General features: G+C 33.2%; 1 non-coding gene across 1 annotated transcript; it reads left to right on the top strand.

The window, feature by feature from the left end:
• Positions 1–11,754: 11,754 nt before the first annotated feature.
• LOC143386863 (U6 spliceosomal RNA) lies at positions 11,755–11,861 on the top strand. The gene has a single exon (XR_013089740.1). It is a non-coding gene; the product is annotated as a U6 spliceosomal RNA (small nuclear RNA).
• The last annotated feature ends 3,318 nt before the right edge of the window (positions 11,862–15,179 follow it).

The raw sequence follows: 15,179 nt of genomic DNA, 5'->3' as shown, positions 1-15,179 counted from the left end.
TCAAAGAGAATATTTGACCTTTGGTTTTGGGGGACTGGCTTATTTCACTAAGCATGATAGTCTCCATATTTGTAATTGCTCCCATCTATATGTTAAATTTTTTAAAGTTATGATCAAATCATTGTGGTTTTAAAAGATCATTGAGTTTTCTTAAAATACCTGTTTTAAATTCTCCATCTTTAAGTTTATCCATATTGATTGATTAATATGTGGTCAGTCTTTGGACTCTAACTTTCACCATTAGGTAGGGTCTTGGTTGTTAGAAAATTTTTGCTTCTTTTTGGTATGTGTCATCAGCTGTGCCCTGAAGAATTTGGTTTTATTAAAAACTTTTCAATCTGGCTTTGAACGTACAGCAAGGAAATTGTTTTCTTTAAGAATTTGGACACTTCCATTATTTCAGCAGTAGATAGCACTCTAGGTCCTGACTTGCAGTGAGTACTATGTTGGTGCATAGTCATTGCTTCAGCACTAGAAAATGGTCCAAGGCCAGATTTGCTTCTAATTTGTAATCTCTGTGTTGTTCAATATGAATGGGGGGAGACTTACAAAGGGTTGTCTGCCATTGTGTACCTCTTCTCAAAGCCAGGCTGAGCACAACTGTCTTGTCCAATCATGGGTGTACCAGCCTGTGTTCATATGCTGCAGAATTCTAGCACTTTCTGGGCATAGTCTCTTTGGAGGAACCAGTCTCAGACTTGTAGCCACCATTGTATGGCCTTGTCTGCCTCTCTCTCTCTCTCTCTCTCTCTCTCTCTCTCTCTCTCTCTCTCTCTCTCCCTCTCTCTCTTTTCTCCCAAGTAGACAGTTACTCATTTTTGTTTGCAATGCCTGTGATTAGGAGAGGAAAATGGGTTAAGCATTCCTGTGGCTACCCATGTATCAATGCTATGCCAAGCCAAGTCCATAGTCCACCAAGGCCAGCACAGCACAGAGGTAGGATCAAGGATCACACTGCAGTGGGATCCCTACTGTTCAAGTGGATTAATGGCCCAAGACCACTGCAACCAGCCACTAGCAATGCTGGCAAGAGTTAGAGTCTGATTGATTGTGGTTACATGTATCTGCCTGGCACCAGGACTTTTTGAAAAGCTTAGTGTTATGTTCAGTGTTGTGAGAATGGGGGTAATTGGAATCTGCTTAATGACAGGATTTATAGACCCATTATTGAATTCCAAAGCACAGTAAATATTTACTTCTGACTCTTGCAGTCAGTGAATAGTCTTGCTCCATATTATAATTCCTGACTTTGGCATAGTGCTGGTAAAGGTAGTCACCTGAATGCCAAGGTTGACACTAAGCTGGGTTGCACCTGAGTTACCTAGTACTATAGTACTTGGAAATTTTCAGGAGTTTACCCAGGGCCATGACACAGATAGCAGTGATGCAAGCTGAAATATAAAGTTGTTCTACTGGGAGTAGGTTTGTGGTGTTGGTGCAGCCAAAAGGCTCCCTCTGAGCACAGGCCTGGGGAACATGGCTATGTTTTATAAGGTTTAGTTTTGGTATCCTCAACTCTAGAAATCCCATTTGATTCTTTTTAACATGTGTATTTATTGCTATTCTAGATGTCTTTGGGAATAGTTTCTATTGACTGTATTGCTTCCCCTTTTTTTGTGGGCTACACGTTTTGTTATTTACATAAAATATTTGCTGGGCATGGTGGCATATGCCTGTAATCTCAGTGGCTCTAGAGGCTGAGGCAGGAGGATTGTGAATTCAAAGTCAGCCTCAACAACTTAGTGAGGTCCTATCTCTAAATTTTAAAAAAGTAACCAAAATGTCTGGGCATGCGGCTCAGTGGTTAAGCAACCTTGAGTTCAATCTCTGGTACCAAAAATCAATAAATAAGATGATAAATTGTTTGAGCATGTTTTAACTAACAAAATATAGCAATTCTCAGAATCTGATTTTCTCCCCTAGCCTTACACTTCATTGTACCTTTGAATGTTTAGCTCACATTTTAAATGTACACAGTTTGGAATCCAATTTACCCTCTTATATTCTCAGACAGCTTCCCCATTATTTCTCTTTACCACTTTCATTCTTTGTTCATTCATTGACTTCAATGGATGCATCCTGTAAAGTCTCTTTTCCCTGCAGCCAGTGAAGCCTCTGTGTGGTTCTTTCACACAGTGGTCACTTAAAAGATTACTTTACTTTTCTCCAACCAGTTAATCTTCTAGCCTTTGCTGTGTGTGTGTGTGTGTGTGTGTGTGTGTGTGTATGCACACACTTGCAAATTATATTCTTACAGACATTTTTCAAGCCCTAACTTTCACTTCCTGTTTACCTATAGTCTTACAGTCCTCCAGAGATTAAAAATCAGGGCCTTCACAGGTATTTCCTGAGTGTTTGCAAAGTATAGCTCTCTCCATGCTTGTGTGTGGGCTTTCAGAATCTCAGGAATATCCCAGAGGTTTTCAAAGTATCCTGTAAACAGCTAATTTTCAATTTGTTCATTTTGAGTTATTCGTTCAGGCTTTTGTTTACTCTAATAGTTATCATTCTCAGGCAGCTGTGTTGTTAAACAATTGTCACTATTTTATTTTATTTTTCTCTTTTCTTTTTTAAAACTATCCTGAAGTTAGTGTTGTTTGCATAGAGCAAATCTGTGTCATATCAAATATAAAAAGGCCAAAAAAATGGATATTTTCACACTAGCTGCCTGAGGCAGAGAGGTCAAATAATGACAATTCACTAGAACTTGGGCCTTTATTAATCTATTTATTTTTAATATCCAAGCCTGTTGTTCCCTTTTGGCAGCTGTCAGTTGGCTGGATTTTATAGCTATTGAAGTTGTGAAGCTATTGATTTTCAATAATAATGTGAGTCTGGGGACAAGTGGAAGGTATTAAGATAAGTCACCTTTTACAATGCTTGCTGCTCTTACTGAGGTTCTATGATTTTTCTTTAATAATAAACACCATTTGGTCTTTTATAAGTTTTAGTAAAATGTAAAAAATTCAGAAAACATTGGTTTCAGTAATTTTTTCTCCATGATCTCATTTTTTTTCTTACAGAGCAATTGATTTCCAGATATCCTTATTGTACCATTTAAAAATTGTCTTTCAGAACCCGTTTTACGGAGTCTTCTTTCAGTTAAGATGAATTATAATCTTCCAAATACTAAAATAAATTGCAAGGCAATGCTTTATGATGTCATTTATAATAATTGACAAACTTTATAAACTGTTCCATTTTGTTCCCTATAATTGACAGCCCTCTAAGAACATCATGTAGTTGGATCTGGTCAGTGAAATGTAAACCTATGTCACATGTCACCCTCAGTTGTATTTGCAGGTTATTAGGAGACAATTTTGAGTTAGAAGTAGAGCTACCACTTATGTCTGAACTATTTTTAAAGTCAGAACTTAGTCTTATGGCATGCCTAGGGAAAACTGGCATAATGATTTGCAGAATAATGTTTAATTTGACCAGTTTCTTAACTAGTGATGAAGAAATTTTATTCATATGTTGTTTTTCTAGGATAAAAATACTTACAGTTTTATATATACCTATACAAAAGGGAGTGATTCAGAATTTGCTGAACAGAAATACTCGCCCCCTGATGTTCATTATTTTTATCTTTTCTTACTTATGAAAGGCAAATTTGGGAAAGCATCTATCAATACCTATCCACTGGAGAAATGCTGAATTATGTTGTATTTCTCAAGACCAGAATAGCATCAGGGTCATAGGTGCGTTGATTTCACCCTACCAAAAGCAATACAATGCTTTTGTAGTGCAATGCTCAAACAATTTTACAAGATAACCAGGTCAGCTCAAAGTCAGCATTTCCAGTGATTCATATTTGTTAAGAAAATCTTCTTTTTCATTGATATTTATAATTCTCAAGAAGATATTTTCAGTGGTTTGTAAGTATGTTCATTTCACATTTACCCTGCCCTGTAATCATGGACAAATTTCCATGAAAGGGATCAGATATTCTTTCAAGCTACAGTAATTATTCCTAAATTTGAACTTAATAACCAAAACATTAATGAAGAAAGAGGTCACATTGGTGTATTTTAAAATGGTATTCTTGGATTTTCTATAGAAATATAAGAGTTTCACAATCTTAACAGAATTTATATCATTTGGGGGGAAGACTTTTTCTTGAAAAATTTCTAATAGTACTCCACCCCAAAAGATATATTCAGAGGAAATAATAAACTTATAAAACAACAGAATACTTAATGACTTTAAATGTCCTCTGTCAGGATATTGAATGCTGAATAATGAAATCTCTCTGTATTTTCATAACTAAAGAAGCCTCTGCAAAACAGTTGGAATATATTAAATACAAAATGCCAATGAGTAAAAAATAAGCAAAAACTACATGAAAACAGTTCTCATATATTTTAATTTTTAATAAAGATAGATTAGTAAGGAAAAGGTAAGTAACATTACATTTCATCAACGTACACAAATGTTTCTCTAGATGTAGACATGTAAACATAGGTAAGTGAACTCTTATGTTAAATGTTGAAACACGATATTTCTCACATTCAGAATGATTGAATGATGGATAATAGGTTAATACCCATAAAATACTATTAATTATATCATTTCCCGGGAATATACTGTTTTCTCTTTCTTTATAACAAATTAGCACAGACAGGGGTTGAAAACAACCTGAGATGAGCCCCTTGCAGTGCTTCATAGCACTTTGACCCTTGGGTTTCATATTGTTTTCCCAGAGATCATATTTACAGTAATTCAAGAGCCATAACTAACACAATGAAAAGTCTTCTCACACTTGACCTCAGGAGGAGGACATTCTAGGTATACTGAGGAAAACTAATCTCAATTATTTATTGGCAAATATTTTCAACTATCAATTCTCACACCAATAACAACATACTCTCATTATTTTGAGCTAAAAAGTTAACAGGTAAAAAATTTCAAACAGGGCTGGGGATGTGGCTCAAGCAGTAGCTCTTTCTCCTGGCATGCGCGGGGCGCTGGTTTCGATCCTCAGCACCACATAAAAATAAAATAAATATATTGTGTCCACCTAAAACTAAAAAATAAATATTAAAAAATTTCAAACACATCATATATTTCATGTTATTCTTTGACTCTACAGTTCAGCAACTGTTCTGTTTGAGACCTTCAGTAAGGAAATGACAAAACGAGTTAAGAATGCCAATGTATACTACAGGATAAAGCCTATGAAGGATTAAAAAGAAGAGTGAAAAGCAGAAGTGAGTAGTAAGTACCTTTAGATATTAAAATCATATTAATCTTCTTTAGCAAATCCACCACCTTTGGTACAACAGTTGTTATCTCGTGCAATTTATTTGATCTTGTAGTCATATTTAAATCATGTTTCAGAATATTTTTTTTTCTGCAGTGGCAAGAACGGTAAACAAAGTGGAGATATAATGGATGGTACCATTCCTGAAGTCATAAGAACCCTGAGTACAGAACTGATATTTATCACTCAACCCACATTGTAATACTGTTAGTTGACTGAAATGGGTAGGTTGATTTTAGAAACTTCCACTTAAAATTTCCTTCTATCATGAATTTTAGGATATGAGCAAATGTCAATCTCGATTACACATTTGGAAACCCTGAAGGCTTGTTCTATAGATGACATTAGCCAATACTCCATTTATTTCCTAGATCCCATATGATCTGTTTATAATTGGTTCAGGTGACAGAGGTTGAGGTGATTATGTTTGCTTTGTTCTCCAGGGTTATTGCCCATATACCCTAGCCCATTGCTTAAAGTTTCACTTTTTCCAGCAAGGCCACTGAGCTTTGTAAAACTACCCTGTTTGTGCTGAAGGATTCATTAGTCTTTGAAATTCAAAGACCCCATCTAGTGACTTCTGGTCTCAACCTTCATAATTTTTGTTTCTGTCTCAATGCAATAGGAAAGGCCCTTTGCCAACTACCAAAGATACCATTTGCATATCACAATAGTTTTCCAACTAGTGGTTAATGGTTTCCTGTACTTACCTGATTACTGTAATGCACTGATGAAATACAGTTAACAATAGTTAAATGAAACCAACAGATCCTATTATTCTTGCATATATGTATTCTAACTTCTACTACTCAAGTGCCTGAGTAATTATAACCATCTGAGTATTCCCCTCCTCTAGAACATAATTAAATCACTCCAGATGATAATTCAAAAAATGGATCATAGACTTCTATCAGAGACTATCCATACACCACATACTTTGTGAAGTATGTTTTCATCACCAAATGGTGTGATATGTATTCCCAAATACCCACTTATCAGCTACCTCTTTGAACTACCCTTGGTATTAAAATACTAGCTCGGGTTTCTGGGATGCAGAATACTAGTATGTTGGTGAAATGAAGTTGATCAAATACTTTTACATGAATGCACAAATACATTATGATGAATTCAGTATAATTTGTTTATAACAATAAAAAGATTTAAGAAAGCATATGAGAGTTGGGAATAGTCTCATTTTATTGTGAAAGATAAAATAGCCAGGCACTGAAATCCTTTCCCTTGAAAATTAATAGCTGAAATTTGTCCTGGAATGTTGACTTGCTGATAGAAGGTGCAGCTGGATTCAGCCCACTAGCATTCCTTACAGCTGAGCAGATGCGTACCTAAAGGGAGATATGAGAAGCGCATCTCAATTGGTGTCACAATACATAATACATATATTATTATTATTATTATAAATTTAACTGTTCAAATAATTTTTGTTATGTTTGTTTTGATGTATTTAAAGGGGATTTTTAAAATGCAAATATTAAATAATTTTTAAAATATTAACGAATACAAAATAGGAAAAAAGCCACAGATAAAAATGTGATAGTCTGTAACAGTATAAAGAATTTCTCCTTCATATGCCAACATTCAGTACACAATTCTTTCCCACAAAACCCATCTCAATGATTATTTAACTTCTGTATATATATGAAAATGTACACAATTCATATAGGTATGTATATATGCACAAATATGTATATGAGGACACCAAGGCAACTGGCAAGTAACCTCTTCTCACAAAAAGTAATGTTTGTTCCTGGAAAAGGAAAGAAGGAAGGAAATCTTTATGTAAGCATTGGATAATGGATCTGTTGATTTGAGGAGTTCTGCTAATTTCTGAGAGGTGAGTCTTTATCTAGGAAATGTGTGTACCATCACTCCTCTGCTTTATGGTTACAGATTGGAAGTGGATCTTTAATCTGTATATTTATGAGGTATATGTGATTCTCAAATGTCATGTAAACTATACAGTTATTGGGAGTATGATTAAAATTGCCTCATATATTAGTTGTTTCTCTTTCTGTAAGGTAATTTGTGTACTGCATTAGTGTTATCACCTACTCTGAAACAATGAATTTATGCCCCATGTGTTAAGGAAAGATCTAAGAAAAGCTGACATATTATAATTATTTATTCTTATATTGGTTATATTGCAACCAAAACTATTAATATTACCAAATAATAACCTTAATTTATAAAATTTTATTTGATAAATTCAATACTTTGTGTTAGCCCTATAATTAGTTCATGAATAACAAACTAGACAAATTCTTATGCTTTACACATATAAAATTTCTGCAGAAGCTTCACAATAATGTCTTGTCGGAATACCTGGTTCATTTTTATTACTCTACAGTAGTTGATTACACGAGACAATTCAGGCTTGTCAGGCTTGTAGAGTCTGAAGTCTCTTCCATTAACACACACACACACACACACACACACACACACACACACACACACACATATATATATATATATATATATATATATATATATATATATATACCTACATATATATAATTTTATCAATACTTCCCTGCCATATTAATTATGGACTTTGCATCTGAATGCTGATTGTGAAAGTCCTCAACTTCTGTTTTTCAAAATTGTCATAGATTTTCTTGATATTTAATATTTCATTATGATGTTTAGAATCATCTTGACAAGTGCCCAACAATAAAGCTTGCACTTTTAGAGAAATTTTATTGATTTTATTTAAATATATTTTTGGTTGTAGGTGGACACAATACCTTTTATTTTATTTATTTGTATGTGCTGATGAGGATTGAACCCAATACTCACAGTGTTAAGCAAGTGGTCTACTGCTGAGCCCAAACCTGAGCCCTCTGTTGATTTATACAACAATTTTTTTTTAGTTGTTGATGGACATAATACTTTAATTTATTTATCTGTGATGTTGATGTTAAAGATCAAATTCAGATTGAACGCAAGCACTATACTGCTGATCCATAACCCCAGCCCCCCTTTCACTGATTTTTTTTAATTATATTTGAAGGTAATTTAAATAACTAAAATGATAGCTATAGCCAATTATAATTTCATATATAATTTTATAGAATTTTTAATAATATATTCAATATTTTGCTTTATGGTTTTTGTACATCTTTCATTGTATTTTATTGGTTTCTCTTTCTAAATTAAATGTAAATTCATACACATATTATTGGTGAATACTACTACTACTACAATATGCATGAAATGATTTCTGTATATTAACTTTGAATCTATTAACCTTGACTAATTCATTTATTTACTCACTATTCCTAATAATTTGATTTATTTTATACTTACAAAACTGTAGTATATGTAAGCAATATGACTATTAGTTTTCTTTCCAGTCTATCTTTTATTTAGCTCTCATGCCATTTTCAATAGATAATATCTAGAGTAAATTATTGAAAATTGCACATTGAATAACACTTAGCATATAATCATATGAGCATTGATCTTTATAATACTGCTTAGGAGAAAGTATTACTCTTGAGTGAGAAAATAAGAAAAGTAGTCTATGAGTGAGAAAATTAGGTTCAACGAATTACCCTCACACTGTAAAAGTCTAACTTCATATGTGAGCAAACTGGAACTAGAAAATCAGTTAATTCATTGTAACTGTAGTGATTTTCTTTTTCTTTTTATTACACCATCTAATTTCAAATTCAATTAGAAGTATATTTTCTGCTGAGGCTTTAGGATATGTTTCATTTATATGTTCTGATTTTGCATCTTTGGCACTAATAAGGTTAATGGAAAATCAATTTCACTCCTACTAAGAACTACAACTAGAGTAACCACATTTGAATTTTCATTTCTTGAAATGTGTCCATGCTCACAACTGCCCTAAATTGTGTGTGTGTGTGTGTGTGTGTATATATATATATATACACACTAGTGAAATTTTATGGAATATTAACTTTTTTATGAGAAGATTCTCTAACACTAGAATTAAAGATTATTTACCACAAAATTAGATATTGCCAGTTTTATTCAAGTGACCTAAATATTCTTTTAGCCCTCTATTTCAAAGTTTCTATGTCCAACCATGGAGGAATTTAATACTAAATGTCAAATTGCCTATCTAATTTTACTATATAAAAAAAGAGCAATGAAATTTCATTTAGATGATATTTCTATGCTGTCATGTGATCGTGCTGAGCATATTTTTAACTACCTGCATGAGCCTGGTTAAGATATTTTTGATCCTTTATGGGGGAAATGATTATGAGACCATTTGGTGTTATTAAATTGAACTACATTTCTCTACTTGATGAATCTCACACTTGAGTTTTATTTTATTAAACCATAATTATTGGATTCTCTAATATTCATACAGGAGGAGCCTGTATCACATTTTGAGCTCAATACTAAGCAGTATGAAGATGAAGTATAATGGGACAGAAGGACTAAAATAGCTGTAGGAGTTCCTTTTCAAAAGTATCAATCCACATAATATCCAAAGTTATAGGCATAAAAATTAAATATGAATATCAATGCTTTATCATGTGTTAAAGAAAAAATATTCAACATTACTTCTTAAAGTACTATAAAGCAGATGTAACCAGGACCATCTTTGCAGGTTTAAAGACCATGGTAGTGGGATTTTGCAAAGGGAAAAAGAGAGGGTGCTCAACTCCAAATACACAATGAGCAGCTAGGACTTTATAGCCAATAAACAAAGTGGAGGCAAATAGATTTAAAAAAAAAAACTTACTAAAAAACAATATCAGGATTAAAGATGATTCTGTGAGGGAAAAAAAAGTATAAGAATTCTTTATGAAGAAATGACAGGGTAATGAGTCACATCCCTAACCCTTTTATTTTTTATTTCAAGACAGGGCCTCATTAAGTTGCTGAGGATCTCTCTGATATGACCAAGGCAGAAAGACTGCCTTGGTCTCTCAAGATGCTGACATTAGAGGCATGTGCTACTGTGCTGGGCTTAGAATGGGTAATTCAATATCAAGACTGATCAGGGTGGGAGGTCACTGCCAAACTGATTAACCAGTTTATATTTAAACAGGATTTTACAAAATAAGTGTACAGATAGGTACAGGAGATGGTGTTAGGATCTGTGAACAAGTCAGGATGGCGCCTGGCATTTTGCCAGGGGGAGTGGTTTGTGAAGTAACACCAGGAAGCCATTAAGTGTGGAGATTCCTTATTGGTTGACTGCTGTATCTAGTTTATGTTAATTAAGATAAGCTGTGTGGAATGTATATATACCCCTCCTGTCCTACAATAAAGGGCTCCCACTCCTGCTGTATCAATGTACACAAGTTGTTTGTCACCCCCTGGTTATTTTGCTGCAGCCAGACTGTAGCAGATGGGTCAATAGCCTGAACAAAATTTGGTCAAAGAAGCATTATCACAAGTACACTGAAACTGACTTTCTAAGCCATCTAGTGGATTTTTTAAAACTTTCAAAACATTCTTACTCATGGAATAAAATTACCTTAAAATATGCACTCATTTTTTTAGCATTTAAAATGGATGGTATCTGTTATGATTCATGTATTAGATCTAGGCTTTTTGTATATTGAGGTACCTGGAATAACAACAGTTTGGTAAGGTATATTTTATCATCAGACTCAAATAAATCATAATCAATTGCCTATTCAGATGCCAGACAGAATATAAGGAATTAAGAAGACTAAAGATGGGAACCCTCACCTGCTCATCAGTTAACATATTTGACTTAACACATATGATATGAGCATTATTCTGTACAATGAAGATTAGAAGAGTGAAAAGAAAATTGGAGTGTTCACCTAAATTATTTTCCAAACTTTAAAAGGAGACAGAAATTACTCATCAATTCCTAAATAAGGCCATTTCTTCTTCTTCTTCTTCTTCTTCTTCTTCTTCTTCTTCTTCTTCTTCTTCTTCTTCTTCTTCTTCTTCTTTTTTCAAGAGAATTTTTTAATATTTATTTTTTAGCAGACACAACATCTTTTTTTATTTGTATGTGGTGCTGAGGATCGAACCCAGCCCCATGTGCATGCCAGGCAAGCACACTACTGCTTAAGCCACATCCCCAGCCCCTATTTCTTCTTGAATGCCAAGAAGACTAACATAAAGTAACACGATGAAGAGGGACTGAGGAGAGGTCCATCAACAATGGCAAGGGGACAACTGTGAAGATATCTTCCAGAAGGAAGTTCCAAGTGGAAGGAGTACAATGAGGAAAGTGAGGACCCTGGTGAAACAAGCAGCTGACTGATGGAGAGCTCTGAAAGCCATATCACCAGTGTGACCTGTCATGTAGTTGAAATGGTTCCCATTGATCCTAATTCATTAAAAAAATAAAAATAAAAGAGGTTTATGGAACTCTAAATTTTCTATAGCTGTGCGATAAGCAAACCACATCCTGTAAAAAGCTCCCTTATTTTGGGAAGCCCTATAAACATGTACTCAGGACTTGATATAAGACCCATCTGTGAAAGCATCAAGAAATGTTCCATGTACTTGCTTGGGCAGCACATATACTAAAATTAGAATGATACGGAGAAGATTAATGTGGCCCCTGTGTGAGGGTGATGCCCAAATTTATGAAGCATTCCACATTAAAAAAAAGAAAAAAAATGCTTTTTTTATGAATCTCTGGTAGTCAAGGAGAAGGAGATTTGGAATATCTTGTCATTCTTGAGGGAAATTGTGCAGAGAAGGTAAAAGAGCACACCTGTTATTACCATCTGGGCAGAATCATATTATTCATATTATTCATGGAACTATTTTGTCCATTTATTCTTACAACCTCTGTAATTAATATTGTTTTGCCTTTTGATAGCAAGGATGCTGGTTTACCTAGGCACTGTGACATAGTGAGGATCAAGGAGGAGTCTTCATATAGAAATACAAATGAAAACTTGTTCTAATCCAAAGTGTGTTGTCTCTAACTTTACTCAATTTCTTCAAAATAAGTAGGGTGTGGAGGGAGAGAAGGTTTTGCTATCTCAAAAGCCTAGTAGTGTCTTTGGTCTAGTCAAATAAAATGCTTGATTTAATATTTTTGGAAATGTCTTTATTGTCAAGCTTTTCTTTGGGGGGAATTTAGATGTGACACTATCAATGTGATATTATCCAAAACAGAAGGTCCACGGACAGTTGAGATTAGTTCTACAATGTTTACTTGAAATCAAAATCAAAATGTTTTTGTCCCTGAGAATTGAAGTATCTGACATTTAAAGACCAATTTCTAAAGATCATTGCTCTATGTGTGCATGGATGTTTAAAATTTATGATAAATTCAATATTTTAAGAATTTTAATATTTTGAAAGTAATAAAATAAATTTAAAATATATTCTTTATCTAACCCAGGTCCAGAGAAATCCATAATCTCAATAATATCTTCATTACAAAGACAAACAGGCTAACCTGCAATTGTTGTAATTATCAATGGATTGAATATATGAAAAAACTTCTCAAATAATGGTTTAATATACTCAAAAGATGCACAAACAAAGCTGGAAAACAGCTATGGGGAAATAGTAAATTACATTGGTTTATATTTAATGCCAAACACTGGAATTTGAAATTGCTAATTAAAGACATCAGTGAATGTCAATACAGCAATATTTTAATGACTTCAAGATAATCCCACAGCAATCAATTTAGATCAGAATGAGTTTATTGCAAAGTGCCAAAGGTGGAAAAATGCTTCTTTTGCACGATAAAGCAACAATTTCTCAAATGAATAATGCCTAGTTGAAATTTAACTAGATAATTACTTAATTTGCATTTATTAAGGAAAAATAATAACTTAGAAGAAAGCTCTATGGGAAATGATCTAAGAGTTAATGGTTGTGCAATTTTACCTCAGCTTCTGGAAGCAAAACCACTTTAATGATAATAACAAACTAAAAGAACAGCAACAAAGCAATAAAGGATTGATACCACAGGGGCAGATATAAATTTCATAGTTGATATTTGTAGAAGTTACCAGATCCTTATTAGAAAGATTATTAGTGAGTAAAAGGAGAATATCAACTTCAGGTTCTATATTATATGCCTGCTTTTTTTCCCTTAAAGTAGCGAAAAAAAAAAAAACTGTCTGCTTTTATATTTACAAATAAAAATTGGCAGTTAAACAAAAGTCATAAATTTTGTTTATTTTCATTTTATTCAAAAAGAATAAAATATACCTCCTTTATGATATTGAAAGGAAAAGGCCTGAGAAAATCATACTTAATTACAAAATCCCCTTTACTTAGAATAATTTCATTTAATCTGTATAACAAGATTCTTTTGGACCAGGCTGCCAGCAGTAGGAGATTCTTACAAACAAAGAACAACTAAAAGCAAAGTAGCAAGTGTGACACGATTCTAAATTATGATGAGACTCTTTAACATCCATGGTTATAGGTTTACATAGTCTTTGGAACCACTGTTGATCAAAAAAAAGAAATCCCATTTCTGTTTACTCTTGTGGCACTTGCAGGTCTTAAACTTCTATGTCTGATTTTTTTTTCCTTTTGAACACAGATCTAGTGAGCAAATACCTGATCAAATCACTAAAAAGGCACTTTATATTACAAAATTCATTTCATTTTTCAGATGGAATATAGTGAGTGTTTGACTTGGTCATACAACCAGGGATGCAACATAAAAATAAAGACTTGGTTAAAACTGTTTCTCAAAATGTGTGCACAAATTATATGTAGATCTTGTTAAAATGCAAATATGAAATGGTCTCTGATATTTTGCCTTTTTAGTAAATTCACAAGTAATAACAATAATAATAATAATTCACAAGTAATAACAATACTACTACTGATCACTGTCCACTTTTTGACTAACAAGTGGCTGGAAAGATAAACTCATGGATCTACTTGAGAATTTTCAGAGTTGATGGAGATTGTCTTTTGATAAAATTGCACAACTGCTTTAGCCTACCAAATTTAGGTGATGGTGATCATGGTACATTTCTGGCTTGACTACACTCTCACCACACTTCACAGATGTCCTTCCTCCAAGCCATGAAAACTCTATCCTGGTAAAGGGGCTTATACATGTGTACAAACAAAGATGACAAGTTTCAGCAGATTTGTTTAACAAATCAAATAATAAATCACAAGTATAACTGTTTAGGAAACTGGGTCATTGCATCATAGTGCACCGTAATGAAGTAATATTGAAATCATGGTTACTAAAAACAATATTAAATATGAGGTACCAGAAGGCGTTCATGCTAGTACCATTTAAAGTGCCTTTACTCCTATGTTAAAAATTATAAGTCACACTAAATTAGTAATGCTCTCAAGAAGTACATCAAAGTCTCTAGACCTAAAATGTTCCAAAACCCAAAGTGATTGTAGTTCAATCCATTTTTACCATAATTTTACATAGTTAAATAGTGAATTAACTACTACCACATCTCTAATCAGTCTTTATTAACACTTAGTTTGAATAATGTACAGTTTCTGAAACTCTCCACTATCTCTGATGAAGGCATTAGGATCCATATAGCCTTTCCCTTGAGACAGATCAAAGATCAGAATATTAGGCTATCTAGTGTTTTTGTTGATAGTTAAGCAAATGAGATAAGTTTGCCAAGATTGATATCTTAAGCCTTAGAACCTTTATTTTTTATTTAATATTTATATTAAATATACAATCATATGTATTGCATATTATATAATATAAAAATATGCCATAATAATTTTTATGGAAGACACCTATTATATATACTTAATATTATATAATTAAATTGTATAATACTATAAATTGTTGGATTAAAATGAAATGTTCAATCGATTTTTTAAAATTTATTAATTTATTCCAATGTGTTATATATGACAGCAGAATGCATTTCAATTCCTAGTACATATATAGAGCACAATTTTTCATGTCTCTGGTTGTACACAAAGTAGAGTCACACCATTTGTG

The sequence above is a fragment of the Callospermophilus lateralis genome, unplaced genomic scaffold (assembly GCF_048772815.1).
Source record: "Callospermophilus lateralis isolate mCalLat2 unplaced genomic scaffold, mCalLat2.hap1 Scaffold_8541, whole genome shotgun sequence".
NCBI lineage: Eukaryota > Metazoa > Chordata > Mammalia > Rodentia > Sciuridae > Callospermophilus > Callospermophilus lateralis.
Note: the sequence above shows the minus strand (reverse complement) of the source record. Positions and strands in the feature narration are given on the sequence as shown.